Source organism: Oncorhynchus mykiss, chromosome 7 (genome assembly GCF_013265735.2).
Source record: "Oncorhynchus mykiss isolate Arlee chromosome 7, USDA_OmykA_1.1, whole genome shotgun sequence".
Taxonomy (NCBI): domain Eukaryota; kingdom Metazoa; phylum Chordata; class Actinopteri; order Salmoniformes; family Salmonidae; genus Oncorhynchus; species Oncorhynchus mykiss.
This window is the reverse complement of record NC_048571.1, coordinates 73,115,803-73,132,413: the sequence shown is the minus strand read 5'-3', so window position 1 is coordinate 73,132,413 and position 16,611 is coordinate 73,115,803. Positions and strand designations below refer to the sequence as shown.

The 16,611-nt window shown below is 43.1% G+C and overlaps 1 protein-coding gene across 1 annotated transcript in view; it reads right to left on the bottom strand.

Annotated features, from left to right (window-relative positions):
• Positions 1-15,120, bottom strand: part of cast (calpastatin long) — a gene marked incomplete at its 5' end in the record, with an annotated part of 43,139 nt that extends 28,019 nt beyond the window's left edge. Inside the window, 1 exon segment of the mRNA NM_001124538.1 lies at positions 15,010-15,120.
• Between the last annotated feature and the right edge of the window lie 1,491 nt (positions 15,121-16,611).

The following is a 16,611-nucleotide window of genomic DNA, read 5'->3' as shown; positions in this document are numbered from 1 at the left end:
GTCAACCTAAACCAGGTAAACAAATCCTGTCAACCTAAACCAGGTAAAAAAAAAACTGTCAACCTAAACCAGGAAAACAAACCCTGTCAACCTAAACCAGGTAAACAAACCCTGTCAACCTAAACCAGGTAAACAAACCCTGTCAACCTAAACCAGGTAAAAAAAAACTGTCAACCTAAACCAGGAAAACAAACCCAGAAGTAATACTAGATATGGTGTGCTGCAACCAGAAGAAAAAGTGGAAATATATTGTGGCTTCTCTGTGGTGACAACAGATGTGACAGACATGGTTTGTCTTGACGTGTTGAGCGCAACAAAGTGTGGGCATGCTGGGAAGACTCAGTCATAGAGCTTAAAAGTAAAAGTGCCTGTTCACTTCCCACTTAGACACACAGACACCTTCTAGGCCAGAAGTAAGGAAGTCCAAAGCAGAGATACGTTTTGAAATATATCGGCAGAGAGAAGAAGATAGAATACCATATAAAGGGGTGGAAGAACGACTAAAACCTCAAGATCACGGGAGAGATGAGGAAGACATAACACATGGAATAATGACACAGGAAGAGTGTGTTGAATGGGGAAGTGAGCGTAAAGAGAGCCAGGTCGGGTAAAGAATAAAGATCCAAAGAGAGAGGCCCCACACTCCTCGACTGTCTGCCATCTACCTTGGCTGTCTGTTTCGGAGACTCTTGAAGTTTTGGTACTTCAGCTTTCCATAGCGTTGTCGCCTCCCCTACAATATTGCCTCCTCCCGTGGTAAGAGGTGTAGCTTTGGCTGGGTGCATGGGTGCCGGCTACAATCAAGGATGAGTTAATACTCAATGTATACAACAGAAAAAGAACAAATTCAATGTATTGACACCCTGTAACAACGGTTAATGCAATAACACTGGTTAATGCAATAACTTATCTGAATGTAATAAATATAGATGTTTAATGTAATAAAATTGGTAAACTTAATAACTAATAATAGAGAGAAAAGTGAGAGATGTTTTACCTCTTTGGCTGCCTTAGCTCCTGGGGGAACTACTTCCACCTGTACCTGTAACCCAGAGCAGGAGAGGTTAGTGAATACAACACTAGGCTATCTGGGATACTGCTCAGCTCCTATACACAACTGAGCTTCTGGATGGCTGTGGGCTCAATTCAACCAAACCTACATAGGTAGAACTCATGCAGGAACAAGAGCACCCTCTTTCTAATGTAGTCCAAAAAAATTGCAGAATGGTAAATCAGGTGGCAGGTAGCTGAGCGGTTAAGAGCTTTGGGCCAGTAACCGAAAGGTTGCTGATTCGAATCCCTGAGCCGACTAGGTGAACAATCTGTCCATGTGCCCTTGAGCAAGGTACTTAACTCTAATTGCTCCTGTAAGTCCCTCTGGATAAGAGCGTCTGCTATATGGCTAAAATGGTTCAGTAGAAATCCTTCACTGCATCCAATGCACTGAGGAGTCTCTGTTCCTGTGTCACTCTGTTAATTCATGATCTTCGATACATTGTGTGAAAACAGCGAAAAAATGACAATGTCACAGTTTAGTAGAGTAATAGGAAGGTAAACAAACCCCATCAACCTAAACCAGTTAAACAAACCCCATCATCCTAAAGCAGATAAACAAACCCCATCAACCTAGAAACTGTAGCCCTCATATGACAAACCCCATCTGTCTTGGGCTTGGTGGCCAGTGGGGAGTCCAATCCGGACATCAGAGAGAAGTCATCAGCAAACTGAAACACAAACACAAGTCAATAGATAACAGCTTCACAACCCGACATAAGTATAACATAGAATAGTTGAAGAGTTTGTTGTCTATTTGCATGGATATAGCATTTTTGATGACAAAGTACTCCACACAACAGTAGCACAGCGTCAGCTGCAACATTGGACATCCCAGTTTAACACTGGACATAAGCGTTTGTCACTGTTTATTGTGTATTATGCATGGCTTATGTTATGTAGTCATGCAGGATGTAGGACCTGCTTTCTTTGGTGTTATTTACCTTTTCCACCTTAGCTTTCTTGTCAACGGGGGGAGCAGGAGACTTGGTCACAGGTGCAGACTTAAACACTTCAGCTTTCTGGAAGAAGAAGAGAGATTATTTGGTTTGTTAAATACTGTTTCTTTGGTTCTAGTTAAGCGGAACAGGGGAACGTTCATTTGAAGCCTTCACTAGAAAGCTGTCTTTACAGAACATTAAAATTACATCACAGTTGTGATAAACTATTACAGCTGACACTGTCAAAATGATATGACATGGTCATCTTGTAAGCATCATTAATATGTCATGACATGATAAGCAGTAGGTGGCTAGGAAGTTAGCTGTCCAACAAGGTAGCCCACATGCAAGCTTCAATGCCATACAACTCTCCTTCCGTGGCCTCCAATTGCTCTTAAATACAAGTAAAACTAAATGCATGCTCTTCAACCGATCGCTACCTGCACCTACCCGCCTGTCCAACATCACTACTCTGGACGGCTCTGACTTAGAATACGTGGACAACTACAAATACTTAGGTGTCTGGTTAGACTGTAAACTCTCCTTCCAGACCCATATCAAACATCTCCAATCCAAAGTTAAATCTAGAATTGGCTTCCTATTTCGCAACAAAGCATCCTTCACTCATGCTGCCAAACATACCCTTGTAAAACTGACCATCCTACCAATCCTCGACTTTGGCGATGTAATTTACAAAATAGCCTCCAATACCCTACTCAACAAATTGGATGCAGTCTATCACAGTGCAATCCGTTTTGTCACCAAAGCCCCATATACTACCCACCATTGCGACCTGTACGCTCTCGTTGGCTGGCCCTCGCTTCATACTCGTCGCCAAACCCACTGGCTCCATGTCATCTACAAGACCCTGCTAGGTAAAGTCCCCCCTTATCTCAGCTCGCTGGTCACCATAGCATCTCCCACCTGTAGCACACGCTCCAGCAGGTATATCTCTCTAGTCACCCCCAAAACCAATTCTTTCTTTGGCCGCCTCTCTTTCCAGTTCTCTGCTGCCAATGACTGGAACGAACTACAAAAATCTCTGAAACTGGAAACACTTATCTCCCTCACTAGCTTTAAGCACCAACTGTCAGAGCAGCTCACAGATTACTGCACCTGTACATAGCCCACCTATAATTTAGCCCTATCAACTACCTCTTTCCCAACTGTATTTAATTTATTTATTTATTTTGCTCCTTTGCACCCCATTATTTGTATTTCTACTTTGCACATTCTTCCATTGCAAAACTACCATTCCAGTGTTTTACTTGCTATATTGTATTTACCTTGCCACCAAGGCCTTTTTTGCCTTTACCTCCCTTCTCACCTCATTTGCTCACATTGTATATAGACTTGTTTATACTTTATTATTGACTGTATGATTGTTTTACTCCATGTGTAACTCTGTGTTGTTGTATCTGTCGAACTGCTTTGCTTTATCTTGGCCAGGTCGCAATTGTAAATGAGAACTTGTTCTCAACTTGCCTACCTGGTTAAATAAAGGTAAAATAAAAAAATAAAAAAAATAAATAAAAATTGTGCTATGTGTCATTATGACTGTGTTATGTCAGTTGACACAACTTGATATTGGTTCTCATAACAGTTTACCATCTCATGCTAATAACAGTTTTACAATGAAGGGTTGAAGAACAATATTATCAGTCTTTGTTTACCTTGATGGGAGCGGGTGGAGGTGGAGCAAAGTTTGAGAAGCCAGCAGACAAGGCATCAATGGCAGCCAAGTCTTCCACTTTCTGTCAACAGATGAAATATCATTGGGTTATAATGACACCTCACTTCTTATTTACAGTATCACTGGTCAGGACCTCAGTCTCACCCAAAAGACTATGGGACTAATAATCATTCTGTAACCTTATGCATGTTTTAGGGAACAGGGCTCTAATTGATTTATAAGTGATTATAACCTGTTAATAGTGCAAAGTCTCACCTTCTCCAGTTTCTGAGGGATGGGAGGCATAGAGGTTGTGAACCCAAAAGACTGGGAGTCCAGAGCCTTATCTGTGCTCATGGGTTTCTGATACAAGTAAACAAACAAGCAAACAAATAACCTCAGTTATACACAAAGCATTACAGTAACAGTTTTGTCTTCAACTGCACCACTAGAGGGCGAGTCAAAATAACTCCAACCATTTAAAAGAGACCAGGAGCAAAAGAACCGACACACCCACCAATGAAGAAGAGTTTGTTGTCTATTTGCATGGATATAGCATTTTTGATGACAAAGTACTCAACACAACAGTAGCACAGCGTCAGCTGCAACATAGGACATCCCAGTTTAACACTGGCCATAAGCGTTTGTCACTGTTTATTGTGTATTATGCATGGCTTATGTTATGTAGTCATGCAGGATGTAGGACCTGCTTTCTTTGGTGTTATTTACCTTTTCCACATTAGCTTTCTTGTCAACGGGGGGAGCAGGAGACTTGGTCACAGGTGCAGACTTAAACTCTTCAGCTTTCTAGAAGAAGAGAAAGATTATTTGGTTTGTTAAATACTGTTTCTTAGGTTCTAGTTGAGAGGAACAGAGGACAGCTAATTTCAAGCTTTCACTAGAAAGCTGTCTTTACAGAACGTTAGCATGACATATCAGTTGTCATAAGCTATTACAGCTGACACTGTGTTAAAATTATATGTCATGGTCATCTTGTATGTATCATAAATACAACATGTCATTAGCATTAGCAGTAGGTGGCTAACAAGTTAGCTGTCCAACAAGCTAGGCTACATTGTGCTGTGCCATTATGACTGTGCTATGTCAGTTGACATTGGTTCTCATAACAATTTACCATCTCATGCTAATGACAGTCTGAAGGGTTGAAGAACAATAATTATCAGTCTTTGTTTACCTTGATGGGAGCGGGTGGAGGTGGAGCAAACTTTGAGAAGCCAGCAGACAAGGCATCAATGGCAGCCAAGTCTTCCACTTTCTGTCAACAGATGAAATATCATTGGGTTATAATGACACCTCACTTCTTATTTACAGTATCACTGGTCAGGACCTCAGTCTCACCCAAAAGACTATGGGACTAATAATCATTCTGTAAACTTATGCATGTTTTAGGGAACAGGGCTCTAATTGATTTATAAGTGATTATAACCTGTTAATAGTGCAAAGTCTCACCTTCTCCAGTTTCTGAGGGATGGGAGGCATAGAGGTTGTGAACCCAAAAGACTGGGAGTCCAGAGCCTTATCTGTGCTCATAGGTTTCTGATATAAGTAAACAAACAAGCAAACAAATAACCTCAGTTATACACAAAGCATTACAGTAACAGTTTTGTCTTCAACTGCACCACTAGAGGGCGAGTCTAAATAACTCCAACCATTTAAAAGAGACCAGGAGCAAAATAACCGACACACCCACCAATGAAGAAGAGTTTGTTGTCTATTTGCATGGATATAGCATTTTTGATGACAAAGTACTCCACACAACAGTAGCACAGCGTCAGCTGCAACATAGGACATCCCAGTTTAACACTGGACATAAGCGTTTGTCACTGTTTATTGTGTATTATGCATGGCTTATGTTATGTAGTCATGCAGGATGTAGGACCTGCTTTCTTTGGTGTTATTTACCTTTTCCACCTTAGCTTTCTTGTCAACGGGGGGAGCAGGAGACTTGGTCACAGGTGCAGACTTAAACTCTTCAGCTTTCTAGAAAAAGAGAAAGATTATTTTTTTTCTTAAATACTGTTTCTTAGGTTCTAGTTGAGAGGAACAGGGGACAGCTAATTTCAAGCTTTCACTAGAAAGCTGTCTTTACAGAACGTTAGCATGACATATCAGTTGTGATAAACTATTACAGCTGACACTGTCAAAATGATATGACATGGTCATCTTGTAAGCATCATTAATATGTCATTGTCATCTTGTATGTATCATAAATACAACATGTCATTAGCATTAGCAGTAGGTGGCTAGCAAGTTAGCTGTCCAACAAGCTGGGCTACATTTTAAAAAATTGTATTTTTTTATTTCACCTTTATTTAACCAGGTAGGCAAGTTGAGAACAAGTTCTCATTTACAATTGCGACCTGGCCAGGATAAAGCAAAGCAGTTCGACACATACAACGACACAGAGTTACACATGGAGTAAAACAAACATACAGTCAATAATACAGTATAAACAAGTCTATATACGATGTGAGCAAATGAGGTGAGATAAGGGAGGTAAAGGCAAAAAGGCCATGGTGGCAAAGTAGATACAATATAGCAAGTAAAACACTGGAATGGTAGATTTGCAATGGGAGAATGTGCAAAGTAGAAATAAAAATAATGGGGGTGCAAAGGAGCAAAATAAATAAATAAATAAAATACAGTAGGGAAAGAGGTAGTTGTTTGGGCTAAATTATAGGTGGGCTATGTACAGGTGCAGTAATCTGTGAGCTGCTCTGACAGTTGGTACTTAAAGCTAGTGAGGGAGATAAGTGTTTCCAGTTTCAGAGATTTTTGTAGTTCGTTCCAGTCATTGGCAGCAGAGAACTGGAAGGAGAGGCGGCCAAAGAAATAATTGGTTTTGGGGGTGACTAGAGAGATATACCTGCTGGAGCGTGTGCTACAGGTGGGAGATGCAATGGTGACCAGCGAGCTGAGATAAGGGGGACTTTACCTAGCAGGGTCTTGTAGATGACATGGAGCCAGTGGGTTTGGCGACGAGTATGAAGCGAGGGCCAGCCAACGAGAGCGTACAGGTCGCAATGGTGGGTAGTATATGGGGCTTTGGTGACAAAACGGATTGCACTGTGATCGACTGCATCCAATTTGTTGAGTAGGGTATTGGAGGCTATTTTGTAAATGACATCGCCAAAGTCGAGGATTGGTAGGATGGTCAGTTTTACAAGGGTATGTTTGGCAGCATGAGTGAAGGATGCTTTGTTGCGAAATAGGAAGCCAATTCTAGATTTAACTTTGGATTGGAGATGTTTGATATGGGTCTGGAAGGAGAGTTTACAGTCTAACCAGACACCTAAGTATTTGTAGTTGTCCACATATTCTAAGTCGGAGCCGTCCAGAGTAGTAATGTTGGACAGGCGGGTAGGTACAGGTAGCGATCGGTTGAAGAGCATGCATTTAGTTTTACTTGTATTTAAGAGCAATTGGAGGCCACGGAAGGAGAGTTGTATGGCATTGAAGCTTGCCTGGAGGGTTGTTAACACAGTATCCAAAGAAGGGCCAGAAGTATACAGAATGGTGTCGTCTGCATAGAGGTGGATCAGAGACTCACCAGCAGCAAAAGCGACCTCATTGATGTATACAGAGAAGAGAGTCGGTCCAAGAATTGAACCCTGTGGCACCCCCATAGAGACTGCCAGAGGTCCGGACAGCAGACCCTCCGATTTGACACACTGAACTCTATCAGAGAAGTAGTTGGTGAACCAGGCGAGGCAATCATTTGAGAAACCAAGGCTGTCGAGTCTGCCGATGAGGATGTGGTGTTTGACAGAGTCGAAAGCCTTGGCCAGATCAATGAATACGGCTGCACAGTAATGTTTCTTATCGATGGCGGTTAAGATATCATTTAGGACCTTGAGCGTGGCTGAGGTGCACCCATGACCAGCTCTGAAACCAGATTGCATAGCAGAGAAGGTATGGTGAGATTCGAAATGGTCGGTAATCTGTTTGTTGACTTGGCTTTCGAAGACCTTAGAAAGGCATGGTAGGATAGATATAGGTCTGTAGCAGTTTGGGTCAAGAGTGTCACCCCCTTTGAAGAGGGGGATGACCGCAGCTGCTTTCCAATCTTTGGGAATCTCAGACGACACGAAAGAGAGGTTGAACAGGCTAGTAATAGGGGTGGCAACAATTTTGGCAGATAATTTTAGAAAGAAAGGGTCCAGATTGTCTAGCCCGGCTGATTTGTAGGGGTCCAGATTTTGCAGCTCATTCAGAACATCAGCTGAGCAGATTTGGGAGAAGGAGAAATGGGGAAGGCTTGGGCGAGTTGTTGTGGGGGGTGCAGTGCTGTTGACCGGGGTAGGAGTAGCCAGGTGGAAAGCATGGCCAGCCGTAGAAAAATGCTTATTGAAATTCTCAATTATGGTGGATTTATCAGTGGTGACAGTGTTTCCTATCTTCAGTGCAGTGGGCAGCTGGGAGGATGGGTTCTTATTCTCCATGGACTTTACAGTGTCCCAGAACTTTTTTGAGTTAGTGTTGCAGGAAGCAAATTTCTGCTTGAAAAAGCTAGCCTTGGCTTTTCTAACTGCCTGTGTATAATGGTTTCTAGCTTCCCTGAACAGCTGCATATCACGGGGGCTGTTCGATGCTAATGCAGAACGCCATAGGATGTTTTTTTGTTGGTTAAGGGCAGTCAGGTCTGGGGAGAACCAAGGGCTATATCTATTCCTGGTTATAAATTTCTTGAATGGGGCATGTTTATTTAAGATGGTTAGGAAGGCATTTAAAAAAAATATCCAGGCATCCTCTACTGACGGGATGAGATCAATATCCTTCCAGGATACCCCGGCCAGGTCGATTAGAAAGGCCTGCTCGCTGAAGTGTTTCAGGGAGCGTTTTACAGTGATGAGTGGAGGTCGTTTGACCGCTGACCCATTACGGATGCAGGCAATGAGGCAGTGATCGCTGAGATCTTGGTTGAAAACAGCAGAGGTGTATTTAGAGGGCAAGTTGGTTAGGATGATATCTATGAGGGTGCCCGTGTTTAAGGCTTTGGGGAGGTACCTGGTAGGTTCATTGATTATTTGTGTGAGGTTGAGGGCATCAAGTTTAGATTGTAGGATGGCTGGGGTGTTAAGCATGTTCCAATTTAGGTCGCCTAGCAGCACAAGCTCTGAAGATAGATGGGGGGCAATCAGTTCACATTTGGTGTCCAGAGCACAGCTGGGGGCAGAGGGTGGTCTATAGCAGGCGGCAACGGTGAGAGACTTGTTTTTAGAGAGGTGGATTTTTAAAAGTAGAAGTTCAAATTGTTTGGGTACAGACCTGGATAGTAGGACAGAACTCTGCAGGCTATCTTTGCCGTAGATTGCAACACCGCCCCCTTTGGCAGTTCTATCTTGTCTGAAAATGTTGTAGTTTGGAATTAAAATGTCTGAATTTTTGGTGGTCTTCCTAAGCCAGGATTCAGACACAGCTAGAACATCCGGGTTGGCAGAGTGTGCTAAAGCAGTGAATAGAACAAACTTAGGGAGGAGGCTTCTAATGTTAACATGCATGAAACCAAGGCTATTACGGTTACAGAAGTCGTCAAAAGAGAGCGCCTGGGGAATAGGAGTGGAGCTAGGCACTGCAGGGCCTGGATTCACCTCTACATCGCCAGATGAACAGAGTAGTAGTAGAATAAGGGTGCGGCTAAAAGCAATAAGAATTGGTCGTTTAGAACGTCTGGAACAGAGAGTAAAAGGAGGTTTCTGGGGGCGATAAAATAGCATCAAGGTATAATGTACAGACAAAGGCAAGGTAGGATGTGAATACAGTGGAGGTAAACCTAGGTATTGAGTGATGAAGAGAGAGATATTGTCTCTAGAAACATCATTGAAACCAGGAGATGTCATTGCATGTGTGGGTGGTGGAACTAATAGGTTAGATAAGGTATAATGAGCAGGACTAGAGGCTCTACAGTGAAATAAGCCAATAAACACTAACCAGAACAGCAATGGACAAGGCATATTGACATGAAGGAGAGGCATGCTCAGTCGAGTGATCAAAAGGGTCCAGTGAGTGGAGAGGTTGGTTGGGGGTCACGGCGATTTAGACAGCTAAACATTGTGCTGTGCCATTATGACTGTGCTATGTCAGTTGACATTGGTTCTCATAACAATTTACCATCTCATGCTAATGACAGTCTGAAGGGTTGAAGAACAATAATTATCAGTCTTTGTTTACCTTGATGGGAGCGGGTGGAGGTGGAGCAAACTTTGAGAAGCCAGCAGACAAGGCATCAATGGCAGCCAAGTCTTCCACTTTCTGTCAACAGATGAAATATCATTGGGTTATAATGACACCTCACTTCTTATTTACAGTATCACTGGTCAGGACCTCAGTCTCACCCAAAAGACTATGGGACTAATAATCATTCTGTAACCTTATGCATGTTTTAGGGAACAGGGCTCTAATAGATTTATAAGTGATTATAACCTGTTAATAGTGCAAAGTCTCACCTTCTCCAGTTTCTGGGGGATGGGAGCCATAGAGGTTGTGAACCCAAAGGACAGGGAGTCCAGAGCCTCATCTGTGCTCATGGGTTTCTGATACAAGTAAACAAACAAGCAAACAAATAACCTCAGTTATACACAAAGCATTACAGTAACAGTTTTGTCTTCAACTGCACCACTAGAGGGCGAGTCAAAATAACTCCAACCATTTAAAAGAGACCAGGAGCAAAAGAACCGACACACCCACCAATCACATTTCCTAGAATCTAAATCACAACAAAGCACTCCGCAAAGGACTCCGAGCAGAATCTCTTTACAAAACATCAGATTTGGCAGGAAGCCTAGTGGTTAAGAGCATTGGGCTAGTAGGTTGCTGGTTCAAATCCCTGAAGTGGACTAAAATGTAACTGTAATTTAAAAAAAAACGCTTTATAACCAAACGGGCAACTTTAGATAACTCACTTTTTTTTTTTGACAACTCACACAACACACTTCAGGGGTAAAAGAGTTTGCCTTCTGTCCTAATAAGCTCTTAGAAGCAGAGGTATACTACACAGAGAACTACAGTACAAAACAAGGTGTGGCCCAGAGGGTGAATGTGTGTGCAAGTGTGTATATGTGAATAGGTGTGGAGTAATGAGTGATTGTGTGTGATGACTATTTATCTGTTGTTAGTGTGTGGGTGTGTTTATAAAGGATGGGTTTAGCAGAACTAGAGCCAGCTGGTTGAGGTGGGTCTAATGTTGTTTGCAGAGCCAACACCCCACAGCGCAAAGCAACATTCCACACTGTAGGAGGTACCCAAAACTGTCAGAAGAGACCATGGGATGACCTATGGTTTGGTTAGTACCTTTAGTGTGTGTGTGTGTGTGTGTGTGTGTGTGTACGCACATGCATTAGTATGTGGGTATGTGAGAAAGATTGAGAGGAGAAAGTCAATATCTCAATATTTCTCCCCAGCATACAGTGTATCCCCTAGCAGTAAATACAATGACTTACCGGGACATCTTTTGGCTTGACATCTGCAACTGGGGCCTATGAAAATGTAATTTAACATTGTAATTCAATGTAATAAAAGTACATTAATGATATATTCTAATTGAGTAAACCTAGATTTAAATAAAATCTGATCATGTTCTGACAAAAGATTGACAAAAGAATATTAAAGTGTGGTAACTATATACAGGCTTTTTTGGCAAAGTCCAGAAACAAACCCTAACTTCATCTTGTCATCTGATCAGCTTGGTGAAAATGTGTCCATATTGCTAAAACCTATCCATTCCTCTCAGATTAACACAAGTGTCCAGGGGATAGGACATGGTCTAGGGGCTGTTTCTGGATGGGGCGTATCTCTCTGTTGGAAGACCTGATAACCAAGGGGTTCCAGTCAAATGTCTCATGTCAAAGGGAGTACTGCAGTACAAAGCTAAAGATACATGCAAACTCAAAGCTCTCTAAAAGCAGAAGGCTGAGGGTTGGATTAAGATGCAGAAGTGATGATGATGAGGAGGAGGAAGAACACTGGAGGGGGAGGGTGATTTAAAGACTGACCATGTCTTCAAATCGGTATCCTGGGGGCAGTGGGCAGTCGTTCCCCCCACAGATCACTCCCTTCTTTGAGGATAATCCATGCTGTGAGACATATACAACAACACACACTGTTTTACATGGTGACCGGGTGCACACACACAACCCAATCTAAATTGCACTGTGCACACACACACACACACACACTCTGTGAAGGTTCTGTACCTCTATCACCTCTGGCCCGGTGTATACATGGGCTGCAGGGGCGAAAGACTCTGATGAGGGTAAGGAATCAGCCAGGGCATCGAACGGGTCCACAGCAAGCTCCTACACATGATGCAACAAAACTCAAACACGAGCAATGCAACTCCATGCCAATCAATTTAGTGCAAAATCAAACCCACATAGAGAAAAGATACATGGATGATTTACCTTTTTGGCTGCCTTAGCTCCTGGGGGAACTACTTCCACCTGTACCTGTAACCCAGAGCAGGAGAGGTTAGTGAATACAACACTAGGCTACTACTGTGATACTGCTCAGCTCCTATACACAACTGAGCTTCTGGGTGGCTGTGGGCTCAATTCAACCAAACCTACATAGGTAGAACTCATGCAGGAACAAGAGCACCCTCTTTCTAATGTAGTCAAAAAAAATTGCAGAATCGTAAATCAGGTGGCAGGTAGCTGAGCGGTTAAGAGCTTTGGGCCAGTAACCGAAAGGTTGCTGATTCGAATCCCTGAGCCGACTAGGTGAACAATCTGTCCATGTGCCCTTGAGCAAGGTACTTAACTCTAATTGCTCCTGTAAGTCCCTCTGGATAAAAGCGTCTGATAAATGGCTAAAATGGTACAGTAGAAATCCTTCACTGCATCCAATGCACTGTGAGTCTCTGTTACTGTGTCACTGTTAATAAATGATCTTGGATACATTGTGTGAAAACAGTGAAAGAATGACAAGGAAACGAACAAGTGCTCAATGATAGCCCCCTAACCTCAGGGATAGCCCCACCCTCAAGAGCCTTGTACTGTAGCGTGGTTAATACACCAAAGTAAACTGGAGTCTACCTTAGTCTGTGGCCCCTTCAGAGAGGCATCTCCAGCCGCAGCAGCTGGTGCAGCAACAGCCGTAACCAACTTAGCAGGATCCTTTTTAGCCATGTCAACTTGGCTTGATGTGGTGGGCACACTCTATAAACGCATATGGTTCAAGCCATTAGACGAGGTGCAGAGAAGAGTTCAGAGTGCTGCGCATAATCTCACAGTCAGTTTACTGGAGTGATAGGATGATTGTCAGCAGCTTGTCTGTTATTGGTAATGGAAAGGAAAGGTGACGTGAGAAGAGAAGTACCTGACCAGAATATGTTTTCGCAGTTTAGTTGAGTAATAGGGAGGTAAACATACCGCATCAACCTAAACCAGGTAAACAAACCCTGTCAACCTAAACCAGGTAAACAAACCCTGTCAACCTAAACCAGGTAAAAAAAAACTGTCAACCTAAACCAGGAAAACAAACCCTGTCAACCTAAACCAGGAAAACAAACCCAGAAGTAATACTAGATATGGTGTGCTGCAACCAGAAGAAAAAGTACAAGTGGAAATATATTGTGGCTTCTCTGTGGTGACAACAGATGTGACAGACATGGTTTGTCTTGACGTGTTGAGCGCAACAAAGTGTGGGCATGCTGGGAAGACTCAGTCATAGAGCTTAAAAGTAAAAGTGCCTGTCCACTTCCCACTTAGACACACAGACACCTCTAGGCCAGAAGTAAGGAAGTCCAAAGCAGAGATACGTTTTGAAATATATCGGCAGAGAGAAGAAGATAGAATACCATATAAAGGGGTGGAAGAACGACTAAAACCTCAAGATCACGGGAGAGATGAGGAAGACATAACACATGGAATAATGACCCAGGAAGAGTGTGTTGAATGGGGAAGTGAGCGTAAAGAGAGCCAGGTCGGGTAAAGAATAAAGATCCAAAGAGAGAGGCCCCACACTCCTCGACTGTCAGCCATCTACCTTGGCTGTCTGTTTCGGAGACTCTTGAAGTTTTGGTACTTCAGCTTTCCATAGCGTTGTCGCCTCCCCTACAATATTGCCTCCTCCCGTGGTAAGAGGTGTAGCTTTGGCTGGGTGCATGGGTGCCGGCTACAATCAAGGATGAGTTAATACTCAATGTATACAACAGAAAAAGAACAAATTCAATGTATTGACACCCTGTAACAACGGTTAATGCAATAACACTGGTTAATGCAATAACTTATCTGAATGTAATAAATATAGATGTTTAATGTAATAAAATTGGTAAACTTAATAACTAATAATAGAGAGAAAAGCGAGAGATGTTTTACTTCTTTGGCTGCCTTAGCTCCTGGGGGAACTACTTCCACCTGTACCTGTAACCCAGAGCAGGAGAGGTTAGTGAATACAACACTAGGCTACTACTGTGATACTGCTCAGCTCCTATATACAACTGAGCTTCTGGATGGCTGTGGGCTCAATTCAACCAAACCTACATAGGTAGAACTCATGCAGGAACAAGAGCACCCTCTTTCTAATGTAGTCCAAAAAAATTGCAGAATGGTAAATCAGGTGGCAGGTAGCTGAGCGGTTAAGAGCTTTGGGCCAGTAACCGAAAGGTTGCTGATTCGAATCCCTGAGCCGACTAGGTGAACAATCTGTCCATGTGCCCTTGAGCAAGGTACTTAACTCTAATTGCTCCTGTAAGTCCCTCTGGATAAGATCGTCTGATAAATGGCTAAAATGGTACAGTAGAAATCCTTCACTGCGTCCAATGCACTGTGAGTCTCTGTTACTGTGTCACTGTTAATTCATGATCTTGGCTACATTGTGTGAAAACAGCGAAAGAATGACAAGGAAACGAACAAGTGATCAATGATAGCCCCCTAACCCCAGGGATAGCCTCACCCTCAAGAGCCTTGTACTGTAGCGTGGTTAATACACCAAAGTAAACTGGAGTCTACCTTAGTCTGTGGCCCCTTCAGAGAGGCATCTCCAGCCGCAGCAGCTGGTGCAGCAACAGCCGTAACCAACTTAGCAGGATCCTTTTTAGCCATGTCAGCTTGGCTTGATGTGGTGGGCACACTCTATAAATGTACATGGTTCAAGCCATTAGACGAGGTGCAGAGAAGAGTTCAGAGTGCTGCGCATAATCTCACAGTCAGTTTACTGGAGTGATAGGATAATTGTCAGCAGCTTGTCTGTTATTGGTAATGGAAAGGAAAGTTGCCGTGAGAAGAGAAGAACCTGACCAGAATTTGTAGTCACAGTTTAGCAGAGTAAAAGGAAGGTAAACAAACCCCATCAACCAAAACCAGGTAAACAAACCCCATCAACCTAAACCAGGTAAACAATCCCAGAAGCAATACTAGATATGGTGTGATGAAACCAGAAGAAAAAGTGGAAATATATTGTGGCTTTTCTGTGGTGACAACAGATGTGACAGACATGGTTTGTCTTGACGTGTTGAGCGTACCACAAATGTGGGCATGCTGGGAAGACTCTTAAAAGTAAGCGTAAGAGTGTCTGTCCACTTCCCACTTAGACACCTTCTAGGCCAGAAGTAAGGAAGTCCAAAGCAGAGATATGTTTTGAAATATATCGGCAGAGAGAAGAAGATAGAATACCATATAAAGGGGTGGAAGAACGACTAAAACCTCAAGATCACGGGAGAGATGAGGAAGACATAACACATGGAATAATGACCCAGGAAGAGTGTGTTGAATGGGGAAGTGAGCGTAAAGAGAGCCAGGTCGGGTAAAGAATAAAGATTCTAAGAGAGAGGCCCCACACTCCTCGACTGTCAGCCATCTACCTTGGCTGTCTGTTTCGGAGACTCTTGAAGTTTTGGTACTTCAGCTTTCCATGGCGTTGTCGCCTCCCCTACAATATTGCCTCCTCCCGTGGTAAGAGGTGTAGCTTTGGCTGGGTGCATGGGTGCCGGCTACAATCAAGGATGAGTTAATACTCAATGTATACAACAGAAAAATAACAAATTCAATGTATTGACACCCTGTAACAACGGTTAATGGAATAACTTATCTGAATGTAATAAATATAGATGTTTAATGTAATAAAATTGGTAAACTTAATAACTAATAATAGAGAGAAAAGTGAGAGATGTTTTACCTCTTTGGCTGCCTTAGCTCCTGGGGGAACTACTTCCACCTGTACCTGTAACCCAGAGCAGGAGAGGTTAGTGAATACAACACTAGACTACTATCTGGGATACTGCTCAGCTCCTATACACAACTGAGCTTCTGGATGGCTGTGGGCTCAATTCAACCAAACCTACATAGGTAGAACTCATGCAGGAACAAGAGCACCCTCTTTCTAATGTAGTCAAAAAAAATTGCAGAATGGTAAATCAGGTGGCAGGTAGCTGAGCGGTTAAGAGCTTTGGGCAAGTAACCGAAAGGTTGCTGATTCGAATCCCTGAGCCGACTAGGTGAACAATCTGTCGATGTGCCCTTGAGCAAGGTACTTAACTCTAATTGCTCCTGTAAGTCCCTCTGGATAAGAGCGTCTGTTAAATGGCTAAAATGGTTCAGTAGAAATCCTTCACTGCGTCCAATGCACTGTGAGTCTCTGTTACTGTGTCACTGTTAATTCATGATCTTGGCTACATTGTGTGAAAACAGCGAAAGAATGACAAGGAAACGAACAAGTGCTCAATGATAGCCCCCTAACCCCAGAGATAGCCCCACCCTCAAGAGCCTTGTACTGTAGCGTGGTTAATACACCGAAGTAAACTGGAGTCTACCTTAGTCTGTGGCCCCTTCAGAGAGGCATCTCCAGCCGCGGCAGCTGGTGCAGCAACAGCCGTAACCAACTTAGCAGGATCCTTTTTAGCCATGTCAACTTGGCTTGATGTGGTGGGCACACTCTATAAACGCATATGGTTCAAGCCATTAGACGAGGTGCAGAGAAGAGTTCAGA